At 42.0% G+C, this 12,168-nt stretch overlaps 1 protein-coding gene across 8 annotated transcripts in view; it reads left to right on the top strand.

Moving 5' to 3' along the window:
• LOC139476115 (glutamate receptor ionotropic, kainate 2-like) overlaps positions 1-12,168 on the top strand; it is a 128,739-nt gene that overhangs the window by 49,776 nt on the left and 66,795 nt on the right. The window contains exon 1 of one of the 8 annotated variants that reach the window (XM_071259381.1): positions 4,369-4,445. The exons of 6 other annotated variants lie outside the window; for them this stretch is intronic. The gene's annotated coding sequence lies outside the window, so the exon portion shown is untranslated. Of the gene's footprint in view, positions 1-4,368; positions 4,462-12,168 lie in introns of those variants that run through there. One more of the 8 variants, XM_071259380.1, reaches the window with a different exon arrangement.

Below are 12,168 nucleotides of genomic sequence, written 5' to 3'. Positions count from 1 at the left end.
TCAGATTGTATGGAATTGGTTGTAAATTAGGATCAGTTAAAATATCGTGCAAATCCAACGTGTGGACAAGTGAATTCTTGCATATTGCTGTTGAGACTCAGAAGGCTGGATATCTAGCTTCTGTTTCTATAGGGATAAACGCGATGTGTTAAAACCTCACAGACGTCACGTCACCTTTCAATAAACATATATCTGATACCTATATATACCAGTGTATATATGGACGGCGATGGTTTCAGACATACATTATGTTGATGCTACGATTTACCTGTGAACCAAATCTTATACTTTTTGCTGTTACTGTAGTAGTAAAACCCTTTATTTCCAGAGAGTATGATTCTGGCTTGTTTCACTCATCAGTGTTGTTAAGATGAGCAGTCTTGATATAACCACATGGCTTGGGCTTACAGAGCATGTGTACATCATTATGATGGGAGTCGTACTCCAAAGTATAACCGGTTGCTTCGAAATGTCACAGTGACAATATTCCAACTAAAAACATAATCCTATTTGAGTGTGGAGCGTTTGCGTTGAACCGACAAAGCTGAATATGATCTCTGCACTGATGACCTTGTTCCAAGTCGTTATTTTTTTTTCAGATCCATTGTTGTTTGTTTGAGGAGTGTTACTGTGTTAACATGTAGTTCTGTAGTGTTCGATGATAGATATTTTTAGATATTCTGTACTTTGTTCGTATTTTGTTGTGTGTTTTTGTGATTTTTTGTTGAGGTTTTTTTTTGTGTGTGTGTGTGGGTGGGGGGGGGGGGGGGGTGCGTGCATGTGTGCGTGCGTGCGTGAGTGCGTGCGTGCGTGTTTGTGTGGTCTAATGGCGGCTATTCAGCGTTAGTCCAATGAGATACCTTGCCGCAGTTTCACACCCGTAAAGGATTACAGTTGCGGCAGAGGTATTGTTCTGTGGTGTCCGGCACCTTATTTTAATTGTGTGGGTGGCGGGTGCTACCGGTGGGGTCATGCTTACTCCTTTCGCGAACACCTAGTATCATCACTCATTTTTAGTTTCGTCGGATAATCGAGACATATATTCTCTCAACTTTGTATATTTAGAACAATCATCACACTATTTCAGGTATCATCATATAGTTCAGAAAGCCAATGTCATCCGGTACATATGGAATTATGTCATTATCATAATTCGCCAAATATCTTTACATTGATGCTGTCACACATTGAATTGAATAGCATCTCTTTCATTTACGATAATATAGCGTGACATAAATATTGATATATGATAATACTGTTTGCTACAACACCACTCTGGCATGAATCCTGCATTATATAATTATCCTGTGCTGACATTCTGTGCACTTTCATAAAAAAAACAGATTTGATTTCTTTATTTAATAAAACAACTTTATATCAAACTGATAGAAAACAATTGTGATGCATGTATGTAGTTCTTGGTAGACATTTTATCTAGACGAGATCTAGAAGGAATTGTTTCTATTAAATTGATTCATGAAATAATTTCTAACACTATACAAAACACCAGCTGGATCAATTTTAACCTTTGAATTTATCAACTTGGGCCGACATTGCCAGTGCATTTTTCCCCAAAAAATGTTTAATCTGTTCTTGACAGCATGATTTATTTGAAAAGAGTTCCCGAGATGGAGACACATGACAGATACAAGCCGTCAACACTGGTACCGTCCCTTCTCATCAATTTTATAAAGAAAAGTGGTTATGTGTCAGGCGACTATAACTTTTAAACTTTTCCTCTGTTTTAGTTGACGTGATGTATGCGCCCAGTCTCTAGTTAAACAGCCACTGTCTAAAATAATAGTTAACGACCCCATCACCGTATAACTGCTCTTAAAACGGTAGTGATTAATTAAGATGTTGGTATTTGTCGTCAATCACCGTGTGATGCAGCGATAAACGTCCCTTTCACAAGCACTATCGTTAGATTATTTTTAATAGTGAATATACTGGGTCATAAGCTTGCATGTCTGACTTATTCAACATGCCTGGGTAATTGGCTCAGTAGCTCAGAACGAACACCATCGCGAAATAATGACGGGTTAGTTATTGAATTGCTGTTTTTGCTCTTCCTGCGGTTTTGCCAAGGTTCGTGCAAATGATGTGCATTCCATGCAAGACAAGACGGTATTCTCAACGCAGCACGCAACGCACATGTTTCTAGTTAAATAGGTACAGATGTTGTTGTGAAGGAAGTCCATAGGTACAAGAATCAATTAGGAAACTGAGTATGTAGTACATCAAAGGAACCGCTGTGTAAACAGCGACGTGACGTCACGCCGGGGGACGCGGTCACGTCCGGTATCATCACAAGACAAAAGCGTTATTTTGATATTTCACGGTATGACATTTTTTACTGGAAACTGTTGGTAAATGTGTATTTTCTCGATTCTCTGTTACCTAAACAACGAGGCACGTGCGCAGCTCTAGCAATGTTTACTCCCCATAGAATCACAGTAGGTGGTCGTGCCTTACCACGTTTCTGCAAAATATACTGGATACAGCGCCGCGAGCTGAGACCGCTGAGATAGCATAACACTCCTGTCTGGGTATATAAACAATGCCTTGCCTTTAGGAGTCAGCACCTGCTTATCGATTTTAAAAAAAACATTATTGACGTATCTTATACAATATTGATTTTAAAAATTCACCGCGTAGTATGTTTACAAATTTTGGAATCATGAGTGTGTGCAATTTTACAATATCACGACCCCAAATTGACATGTTGTTCCCATGTGGGACATGAGAAGCGAGAGTATCACAGTGCATGGTCACTTTATACAGTGAAACCCCGTTAATCCGAATGTCATCGTTCTCAATTAATCATTACTTTATTTATATTTGTTCCAGTTAATGAGGGGTCACCGGTGGCCCTGTTTTGTAAGGCTCCAGATTTCGCTGTTATGAGTTTCGTCCCTTACGCTGGCTAGAACTTATGATCGTGTTTGTGAATCCCAGTTCAATTTTGTTTTGTTTCAAGGTTTGTCCGCTGCTCATGGGTTTCATCAAAGTGTTTGAAGCCTAAGACCATCATCACTTCGGGCGTCCTCCCACATCAAGATGACACGCTGTGATATATGGCATGTACTCACTCATGTCACTCCAGATAGTGAATCATGACACGGTCTAGAGATGCTTGTACATATAGTGATCAACGGTTTTTTTTGTTGCACACATATGTATCCACTCGTGACAGAATGAAAATAGAATAGTTTGGAACTTCACACTATCTCGCCTTGTTAATCCTGCAACAGAGCACTTAGAAAATATAGCGTTCATAGGATTTTAGAAGATAGATGGTACAAGCCGCTGCTGCCAGTTTAACATCTGACCAAACTGTATTATTCATATCAATATGAAGCAGCCTACTGATGATTATAAATACACCAGGGCGGGGAGGAACGTGTTATACAATAACCCCCAAAACATGGCTTGCAGTCAGAACTAATATTTTGATAGATTATTCATACATTCATTAGGGCAGCTCACTATGCACAACCTTCGCTGGCATTTGGGTGATGTTTTGTTCCACATTCCCCGATCCTTGGCTAGAAACCCTAGGGAGCAATTCCTAGAGCAGCTCACCAAACCATACAATCAAGGGACATTGTCCCACGTTTCTTTATGCGGGCTATGAAACTATTCGACGAAGCTACCCTTCATGAATTTCTTTTCTATTTTGAGGGTAATATCTATCCCTTGACAGATGGGCAATCATGGCTAACATTCTCTCTTTCGTATGTATAACAGGTTCCTGTAGGTCAAAACCTAGACGAGATAACACCTGTTGTTAAGAGAAATATTACGCGCCCCAAAGGTATATGAGAGCAAAATTATTCATTCTCTGTTGTACTGGCTTTGGTGTGGACGAAAAACAAAGCCATGCTTGTTTATAATTCTGACCGCCCTCATATTAGCTTTTTTAAATATAGTACACGCCAACAATGTTTGGAAAATGGTTTGTATCAATATGATGCTTAAACATGTACATTCGAAAGAGAAGAACGGAAATAACCTATCGTCGAAATGCTATGTTGCTTCACCGCAAGAAGTTGTTTCCCCTTGATCGCTGACAAGGGTATCTGTATATACATATACACTGTCTCGGTGTAAATCCATACACAGCCAAATCCTTGAAAATCATCGCTATTCCTATCTAGATCCCAAAGCCATAACTATATGACTTTTTTCTGTCTCAACCGGCATGTCTGAAAACGTTCTTAAGATACAATCTGGTGCAAACACCGTCGGTTTTTCTCCTGTGATATCACGTTGCCCGTGACGAGGGTGAAATGGTGTTTATCTAGCGGCAATAGTTTCAAATTGAGACCTTGCCATCAAACGCGGTGAGATAAGGACTCGATAGAATTAGCTCAGCTCGACAAGTGCTGAGTGATGGGAAAGATGTTCTCAAGACAGACAGCTGAGAAATCAAACGGCTGCAGGTTTGGCATCATGCTTGTCAGTATTCACTCCTTCAGATTTATGTGTGTTTTTGTTAGTCGCGACTGTCAGTATAACTTAGTTTATTTCAAAAAAAGATATTTCATTAAGATTTCACGCGATTTGTAAATGTTTGTTGATTAAGGTTGAAATGTCACCAATGCAGGCGAAACTGCGTAGAATTGTAGCCAGTGCATTGAGTGGACCCGGCGATTGTATGCTGTATTGAAATAACAACTGTGAGTTGAATGCATGTTTTCTCCACAACAGTATGGACAAGGGTGTGTCATTCATCGAAGGCGTCGCAATTAGCTGTGAAATTCGCCTGAGCACACCAGGGTCCTAAGATAGTGGTATCGAATCCTATATTCGCACTGATTGTGATCATTGGTTTCTTAGCACCATACTAATGCCGATGGCTTTCATCCAAGTTGTAAATAGGTATCACTTCGGGTTTTCCGACAAACATTATGCTAACGCAATGTTATTCAAATGACGTACTAACCCTCTCACCACACCATAATGTCCCACATGTACCAAGGGCTCAAAGGTATTCATGCCTACAGTTCGCAATTAATAGGACGTTAAGGTGGAATGACTTGATTGATATGTAAGTAATAGTGATCAGTTCTCAGTCCACTTCACTACCCAATATCTGGCACCATGGGAAGTCTAGTTAATGTACACTGAGAAATCTCAGTCCGCCGCAAGGTAGATAAATTGTCCTGCAACAAGTCTGATGGAAATTGAAGGAATGTGATTAGTGAAGTCAACGTAATAGTCGCTGAGTGGGATGTGTCAAGCTTGATTTAAACCACGTCCCAGGCCTCGTCTACCTCGGCAGTCAGATGCATCAGTTCCTAAACCTAAAGATTACTATTAGTCTCACGACTCAACACTTGCTTGTCTAGATCGAGATTAAAATTTCGTCAAGCTACATAAAGAATCTATATTCCATTCCTTGTAGGTTTACACTACTATGGTAGAAACCAATTCAAGTGTTAATGTGGAAACTTGATGACTGCAGGATGATGTGTTGTAGGGAGGTTTTGAGTATATGAGGACTGCAGGAGTACGGTGGGGGAGTTGAGGAGTACTGGGGGGGGGGGGGGGGGGGAGGAGGTGAGGAGTTCAGGAGGAATTGATGAGTACACGAGTTAAAGAGTACGGGGATCGGGGGGGGGGGGGGTGAGGAGTACAGGGGAGTTGAGGAGTACAGGGTAGTTGAGGAGTACAGTGTAGTTGAGGAGTACAGGGTAGTTGAGGAGTACAGGGGAGTTGAGGAGTACAGGGTAGTTGAGGAGTACAGTGTAGTTGAGGAGTACAGGGTAGTTGAGGAGTACAGGGGAGTTGAGTACAGGGTAGTTGAGGAGTACAGTGTAGTTGAGTACAGGGCAGTTGAGGAGTACAGTGTAGTTGAGGAGTACAGTGTAGTTGAGTATAGGGCAGTTGAGGAGTACAGTGTAGTTGAGTACAGGGGAGTTGAGTACAGGGGAGTTGAGTACAGGGTAGTTGAGGAGTACAGTGTAGTTGAGTACAGGGCAGTTGAGGAGTACAGGGGAGTTGAGGAGTACAGGGGAGTTGAGGAGTACAGGGTAGTTGAGGAGTACAGTGTAGTTGAGTACAGGGCAGTTGAGGAGTACAGTGTAGTTGAGGAGTACAGTGTAGTTGAGTACAGGGTAGTTGAGGAGTACAGTGTAGTTGAGTACAGGGGAGTTGAGGAGCACAGGGGAGTTGAGTACAGGGTAGTTGAGGAGTACAGTGTAGTTGAGTACAGGGCAGTTGAGGAGTACAGGGGAGTTGAGGAGTACAGGGGAGTTGAGGAGTACAGGGGAGTTGAGTACAGGGTAGTTGAGGAGTACAGTGTAGTTGAGTACAGGGCAGTTGAGGAGTACAGTGTAGTTGAGGAGTACAGTGTAGTTGAGTACAGGGTAGTTGAGGAGTACAGTGTAGTTGAGTACAGGGGAGTTGAGGAGCACAGGGGAGTTGAGTACAGGGGAGTTGAGGAGTACAGGGGAGTTGAGTACAGGGGAGTTGAGTACAGGGCAGTTGAGGAGTACAGTGTAGTTGAGTACAGGGCAGTTGAGGAGTACAGTGTAGTTGAGTACAGGGCAGTTGAGGAGTACAGTGTAGTTGAGTACAGGGCAGTTGAGGAGTACAGTGTAGTTGAGTACAGGGGAGTTGAGGAGTACAGTGTAGTTGAGTACAGGGCAGTTGAGGAGTACAGTGTAGTTGAGTACAGGGGAGTTGAGGAGTACAGGGGAGTTGAGTACAGGGTAGTTGAGGAGTACAGTGTAGTTGAGTACAGGGCAGTTGAGGAGTACAGTGTAGTTGAGTACAGGGTAGTTGAGGAGTACAGGGGAGTTGAGTACAGGGGAGTTGAGGAGTACAGGGGAGTTGAGTACAGGGGAGTTGAGGAGTACAGGGGAGTTGAGTACAGGGTAGTTGAGGAGTACAGGGGAGTTGAGTACAGGGTAGTTGAGGAGTACAGGGGAGTTGTTTACAGGGGAGTTGAGTACAGGAGAGTTTGGTAGTAAACGAGGAGTTAAAGAGTACGGGGGGAGTTGAGTACATGAGGTGTTAAGGAGTACATGCTGTCCCGTATGACTAATTAGGCTGTGCTGCCCTATGTTGCTAATCACCACGTGTTGTTCCGAATGACTAAATAGCCTGTGCTGTTCCGAATGGCTAAATAGCCTCACTCTATTTAATGCAGCCCTGTGATCATGTGTCAGTCAGAGGATTCAGCGAATTGCAAATGTTTATTTTTTTTCATTCACAACTGCTTGAAACCAAACTCACTCGCTCTTCAGAAAATAAACTGCGTGATAGTACTGCCGTATAGCTTCTTATAATGTCACTTTGCAACGTGTCTCTGGTAGAGATATCATAACTTGATGTCTGTGTTAATGTGCAGTGTGTGAAGCGCATTTTTGATAACCCCCACCGAGATTGTGTTGAGACATTGCTAAAAACGTCGTAAAACCATACTCACTTACCTTATGTAAACGACATAAAACACAAATAGCATGTACATTCTGTATATTCATCCACTGGTACAAGCGTGTCACTGTTCAGAACATAACATTTTCAGACTCAGTGTTAAATTCAGCGGCCATCCCAACTAAGTCAGTTCAAATTCAGTGTCAAGGCTTAGGCCAGAGTGTACCAGGCCATCTGAACTAACTCTCAGTTCAAATCCTAGGCTCAGTGTCAAGGCCTAGGCCAGAGTGTACCAGGCCATCTGAACTGACTCTCAGTTCAAATCCTAGGCTCAGTTTCAAGGCCTAGGCCAGAGTGTACCAGGCCATCTGAACTATATCTCAGTTCAAATCCTAGGCTCAGTGTCAAGTGCTTGGCCAGAGCGTCTCAGGCCATCTTAACTCTCTCCCAGTCGAAACAATAGCCCTAGCGATAAGTCCTTGGACAAAGTCTTTAAGACCATCTCAACTCTCTCAGTTCAAATCCTAGTCCCAGTGATAAGTCCCTGGTCAAAGTGTTCCGTGCCATCTTTACCCTCACAGTTCAAATCCTACGCTCAGTGTCAAGTCCTTGGGCAGAGCGTCCCAGGCCATCTAAACTATCTCTCAGTTCAAATCCTAGACACAGTGTCAAGCCTCTGGCTAAAGTGTTCCAGGCCATCTTATCTCTCTTTCAGTCCAAATTCTAGACTGTGTTAAGTCCTTGGTGAAAGTGTCCCCTGTCATCTTAACTGTCAGTTCAAATCCCAGGCTCAGTTCTTGGTTAAACTATTCGAAAAGTGCCCATGTCCACCAAACAATGTCAGCTGAGATCCCCCGACCACTGGTATGTCGCTATTGATCTACAACACGTGGCAGTCTGGGTTTAAATACTTTAACGTCTTTTTCTTCATTGACTCTCATGAGATCAATATTTCCTCACAGTGTGCTCCCCGTGCGACACGAGAGCACGACGAACACCACTTCAACACTGTAGGTTAACATAGCAATCTGAAGATCGCTGTCGCCGGTTTCCGCTATGGCGTTCAGACAATGTCGATTCAACCGATACTATATCTTTTATTGTGACTCAATCAATTATCTTCATTGAAATGGGATTAAGTTAGCCACAACGAGCACTGTCTAATTAATTGATAAAATCTAAACAACGCTCTTGCGCGGCTTCATTAAAAGATGTTAAAATGTCAACTGTCTTCGAAGATGAATTTCGAGAACTTTTTAAAGAAAATATCATTTATATCTCTTTATTGCCCACGGCGCCTGAATAAAGTTTTATTTGAATTGTTAGGCATGGCTTGAAATGTAAAGTCCCAACGACGTCAATGAAGTATCAGGTCAGCAACGTGGTCCTGGTACCATGTTCTCTGATGTCAATGTACGGGTCTTGTTCACATTGATATATACCTACTCGTTTTTCATTTATAGAACATCATGTTCTCTTGCCCAATTTCAGATAAAAATATTATTTAGTATTTAAGACACCGACCTATAATATCAGTACATGCTGGAAACTTGTATGTTATTGATTACTGTAACTGGTACTTTTGGGTACACTGCGGTAATGAGAGACTGTGCAATAAAGCCGAACGGTCAGCAAACACGTAATTCATTTCAACCTCTTAATTGATTACATAAACATATAGATCCATTGATGAAAATATCCAGAACCGTCAAGCAGGGACGCGATGTAATGGATCATGTCAATAAGTTGCAATAATAACGACACCGATAGGTTATTTACGCAGAAGGCTAGCACAAAGCCAGTTGGGCGCTACGGAACAGGGCAAATGAAGCCCTACGAACTCACCCCCACGGCAGCACTCAACCATGTATTATCTTTATGGTGATATACCCTGACATGCTTACAGTGAATATGAAGGGAATAAAATGTAAGTGCGCGAAATAAAATAAAGAGTCATTTAATTTGATGTACTGGTTCTGCATTGGTGTATGTTTGCCTGGAACTCGATGCAAGGAGCTCTGTAAATAACGTCAGCTCGCTGGATTGAAATTGAGTAAATATATCATTTTAACTGTGTTATTACATTTTGAATTTTATACTGTAATGGGGTTTAAATTTTGTTATGCGTCTTTATTAATATCATTAATAATGTGTCTTCTAACAAGACAGGGGTTGTTCTAGTTTGACAAGGTATATTTTATGTAATACACTCGTTCACGGATGGGTTGTTTTGGAAAACGTCACCAGAGAGTCAGTACCATAAAACTATTATAAAATCGGTCAATGGCTTGACATTTTAATAATAAGTGATATACTGTCGGTAGTGCGATATTGAAATAGGTACTCTTATCTCTTGTTTAGCTCGAAATCGGGGGTTCCATCCCGGCCAAAAGACTTTAAAGGGTTGTTACCGTGTCTGGTGCGCGACATTAAGGGAATAAAACCAGAATTGGTCGGGTCGGAGTCAGTATACAGTGTTTGAAAGGTGTATCCTAGTTAAACTCCGGCATGGTATCTCATTGGGCTAAAACACAGGCATGACTAGTGCAAGTAACCACGTGTACACTCGTACGAGCGCACGCACGCACGCACGCACGCACGCGCGCACGCACGCACACACACACACCCTTGAACGCGACGTTAAACCCATTTCTCCACACCTCTTGTTATTTGCGCGAAGTTCAGTTAACATGTAGGCTCAACAGAGCATTACTGGTATCAGATGTATCGAACTTTAAAACAAAGATGGGTCTTTCCGTGTCCTCTGGGATTATAAATAATTCATATCTACACTTTATAGTTCAGAAATAGCCTTTCTCCTTAATAAATATTGTATATCATCAACTCATATTCTATTACAATGCGATATATAGAATATTCCAATACACAACACCCCACAGATTGTGAGCAGAGGAAAGCCAGGGCGAGTAACACAACACAAAGTAATCACTGTTCTGTGAGATGGCACATTGGTACGCCTGTTTGAGGCAACACAATGATTCCTACCAGTTCATACCTACAATATCGATGTGTGTCATAGAGGTGCAACGTGTCACTGAACAGTAGTTCGTATGTACCTATCATTTACTAAAAATCTGTATCACTATGTCATTAATACCACGTATTACACATATAAGGATTATGGACGGTGTTTATCACTTTACCGTGTAGGTGAAAGTTAGTAAGTGAATTGACCGCCTCCGTGGTCTAGTGGTAAAGCGTCCGCCCGGAAAGCGGAAGGTCGAGGGTTTGATCCCCGGCCGCGCCATACTAACAGACGTTAAAAGAATGTACTTGTTGTTACCCTGTCTGGCATTCGGCATTAGGGGGCTAAAACAAGGTCTGGGTGAGGTTAGATGAGGTTTAATGTCGCGTTCAAGATTATTCCACTTATATAGCGACGTGCATGCACCTGTGTATGTACGCGCGTGTGTGTGGCTGCTTGTACAAGTCCGGACTAATGCCGATTTTATAGTGCTAGCCCAATGATATTCCATGTGCAATTTAACATGAATACCCTATCCAGACACAGTATACCGACTCCGAACCCCTTAATGAGGAGAACAAAAAGTGCCGTCCTTTAACGTTTTTTGTTAGGACGCGACCGGGGATCGAGCCCTCGGCCTTCCGTTCGCCTGGCGGACGCTCTACCACGAGATCATGGAGGCGGTCGCATCTTCTTGACAAATCATATTGTTTAGCGTGGGAACGGGTTTCTCAAGTGAATATCAGCCGTTGTATAACAGGGTTGGTCATGTAACAGTGAGGACCTCCCATAGAAAACTGTGAGGCAGACAAGCGGGATAATAAAGAACACGTAAAATTCAAAGATGTTTGGAATAAGACTTTCTTTTTCGTATTTAATTTCTAAGGATTAAAATGTTTCTGTCCCTCTCGCCTTTTAATTCCACACAAGATGAATGAGTTTAGACTCTCACAGAATAAGTAATGTGCTGAAAACGCGTAGAACCGTCGTGAAAATGATGTTAAATCATCATTATGTTTAAAGCAAATTTACTCTTCGCGTGACGAATAGTTGACTGGGTTAAACCAGGATTCTTAACGCTCCACCTTTGTGTGTGATATAAAGGGGGAACGAAAGAAAAAGTTCTCTAAACTTATTTAAGTAATTTATAGTTCGCTTTCCTTCATCGAGACGTCATTGTGTGCATTTAGCTCACCTGAGCCGCTCGTTCACATGAACATTTCGCGTTGGCCATAATTCGTTCATCGTTTACATCGTTTTGACGTGTCCCTGAAATGCAAGCCTTGTCATGCTGTTGCTTCACAGGGATGATACCAGCAATTGCCGATTCAGCTTTTAACATAACCACTAGGGTCGCCATATTGGAAGTGTCACTTTGTCCATTACTCAGCCATTTATTCATGCTTCTTTGCGACATCGACTCGGCTATTACTTGTGATCTTCTCTTGCCCTCTTACATCAAGCGACACTGCAGTTCCAACATCCAACTGTAGCCACTGTTCTTCACAAAGCGGACATGTTGTACATATTATAACGGCAGTGGTTTCTCGAAATCAAATCCGATTATAAATTATACCATTATGCATTAACGTCTAAATAAATGCCAAGCTAATACACTCTTCCAAAAAAGAAACGCACAGGTATGTAGTTCAAGGAACTGACTACACAAACAATCCGGTATATAAATTGGATATATGTCATATCCTACACCACGAGATCCGACTTGGTTGTGGTTCAGAGATATATGACAGCAAATCGCTACACGAATCAAATTCTTCAACCGCACCTTCTTCCAA

This window comes from Haliotis cracherodii, unplaced genomic scaffold (assembly GCF_022045235.1).
Source record: "Haliotis cracherodii isolate W230 unplaced genomic scaffold, xgHalCrac1.p SCAF_3, whole genome shotgun sequence".
Classification (NCBI taxonomy): Eukaryota; Metazoa; Mollusca; class Gastropoda; order Lepetellida; family Haliotidae; genus Haliotis; species Haliotis cracherodii.
The sequence above is the reverse complement of the archived record's forward strand: the minus strand, read 5'-3'. Positions and strand labels throughout refer to the sequence as shown.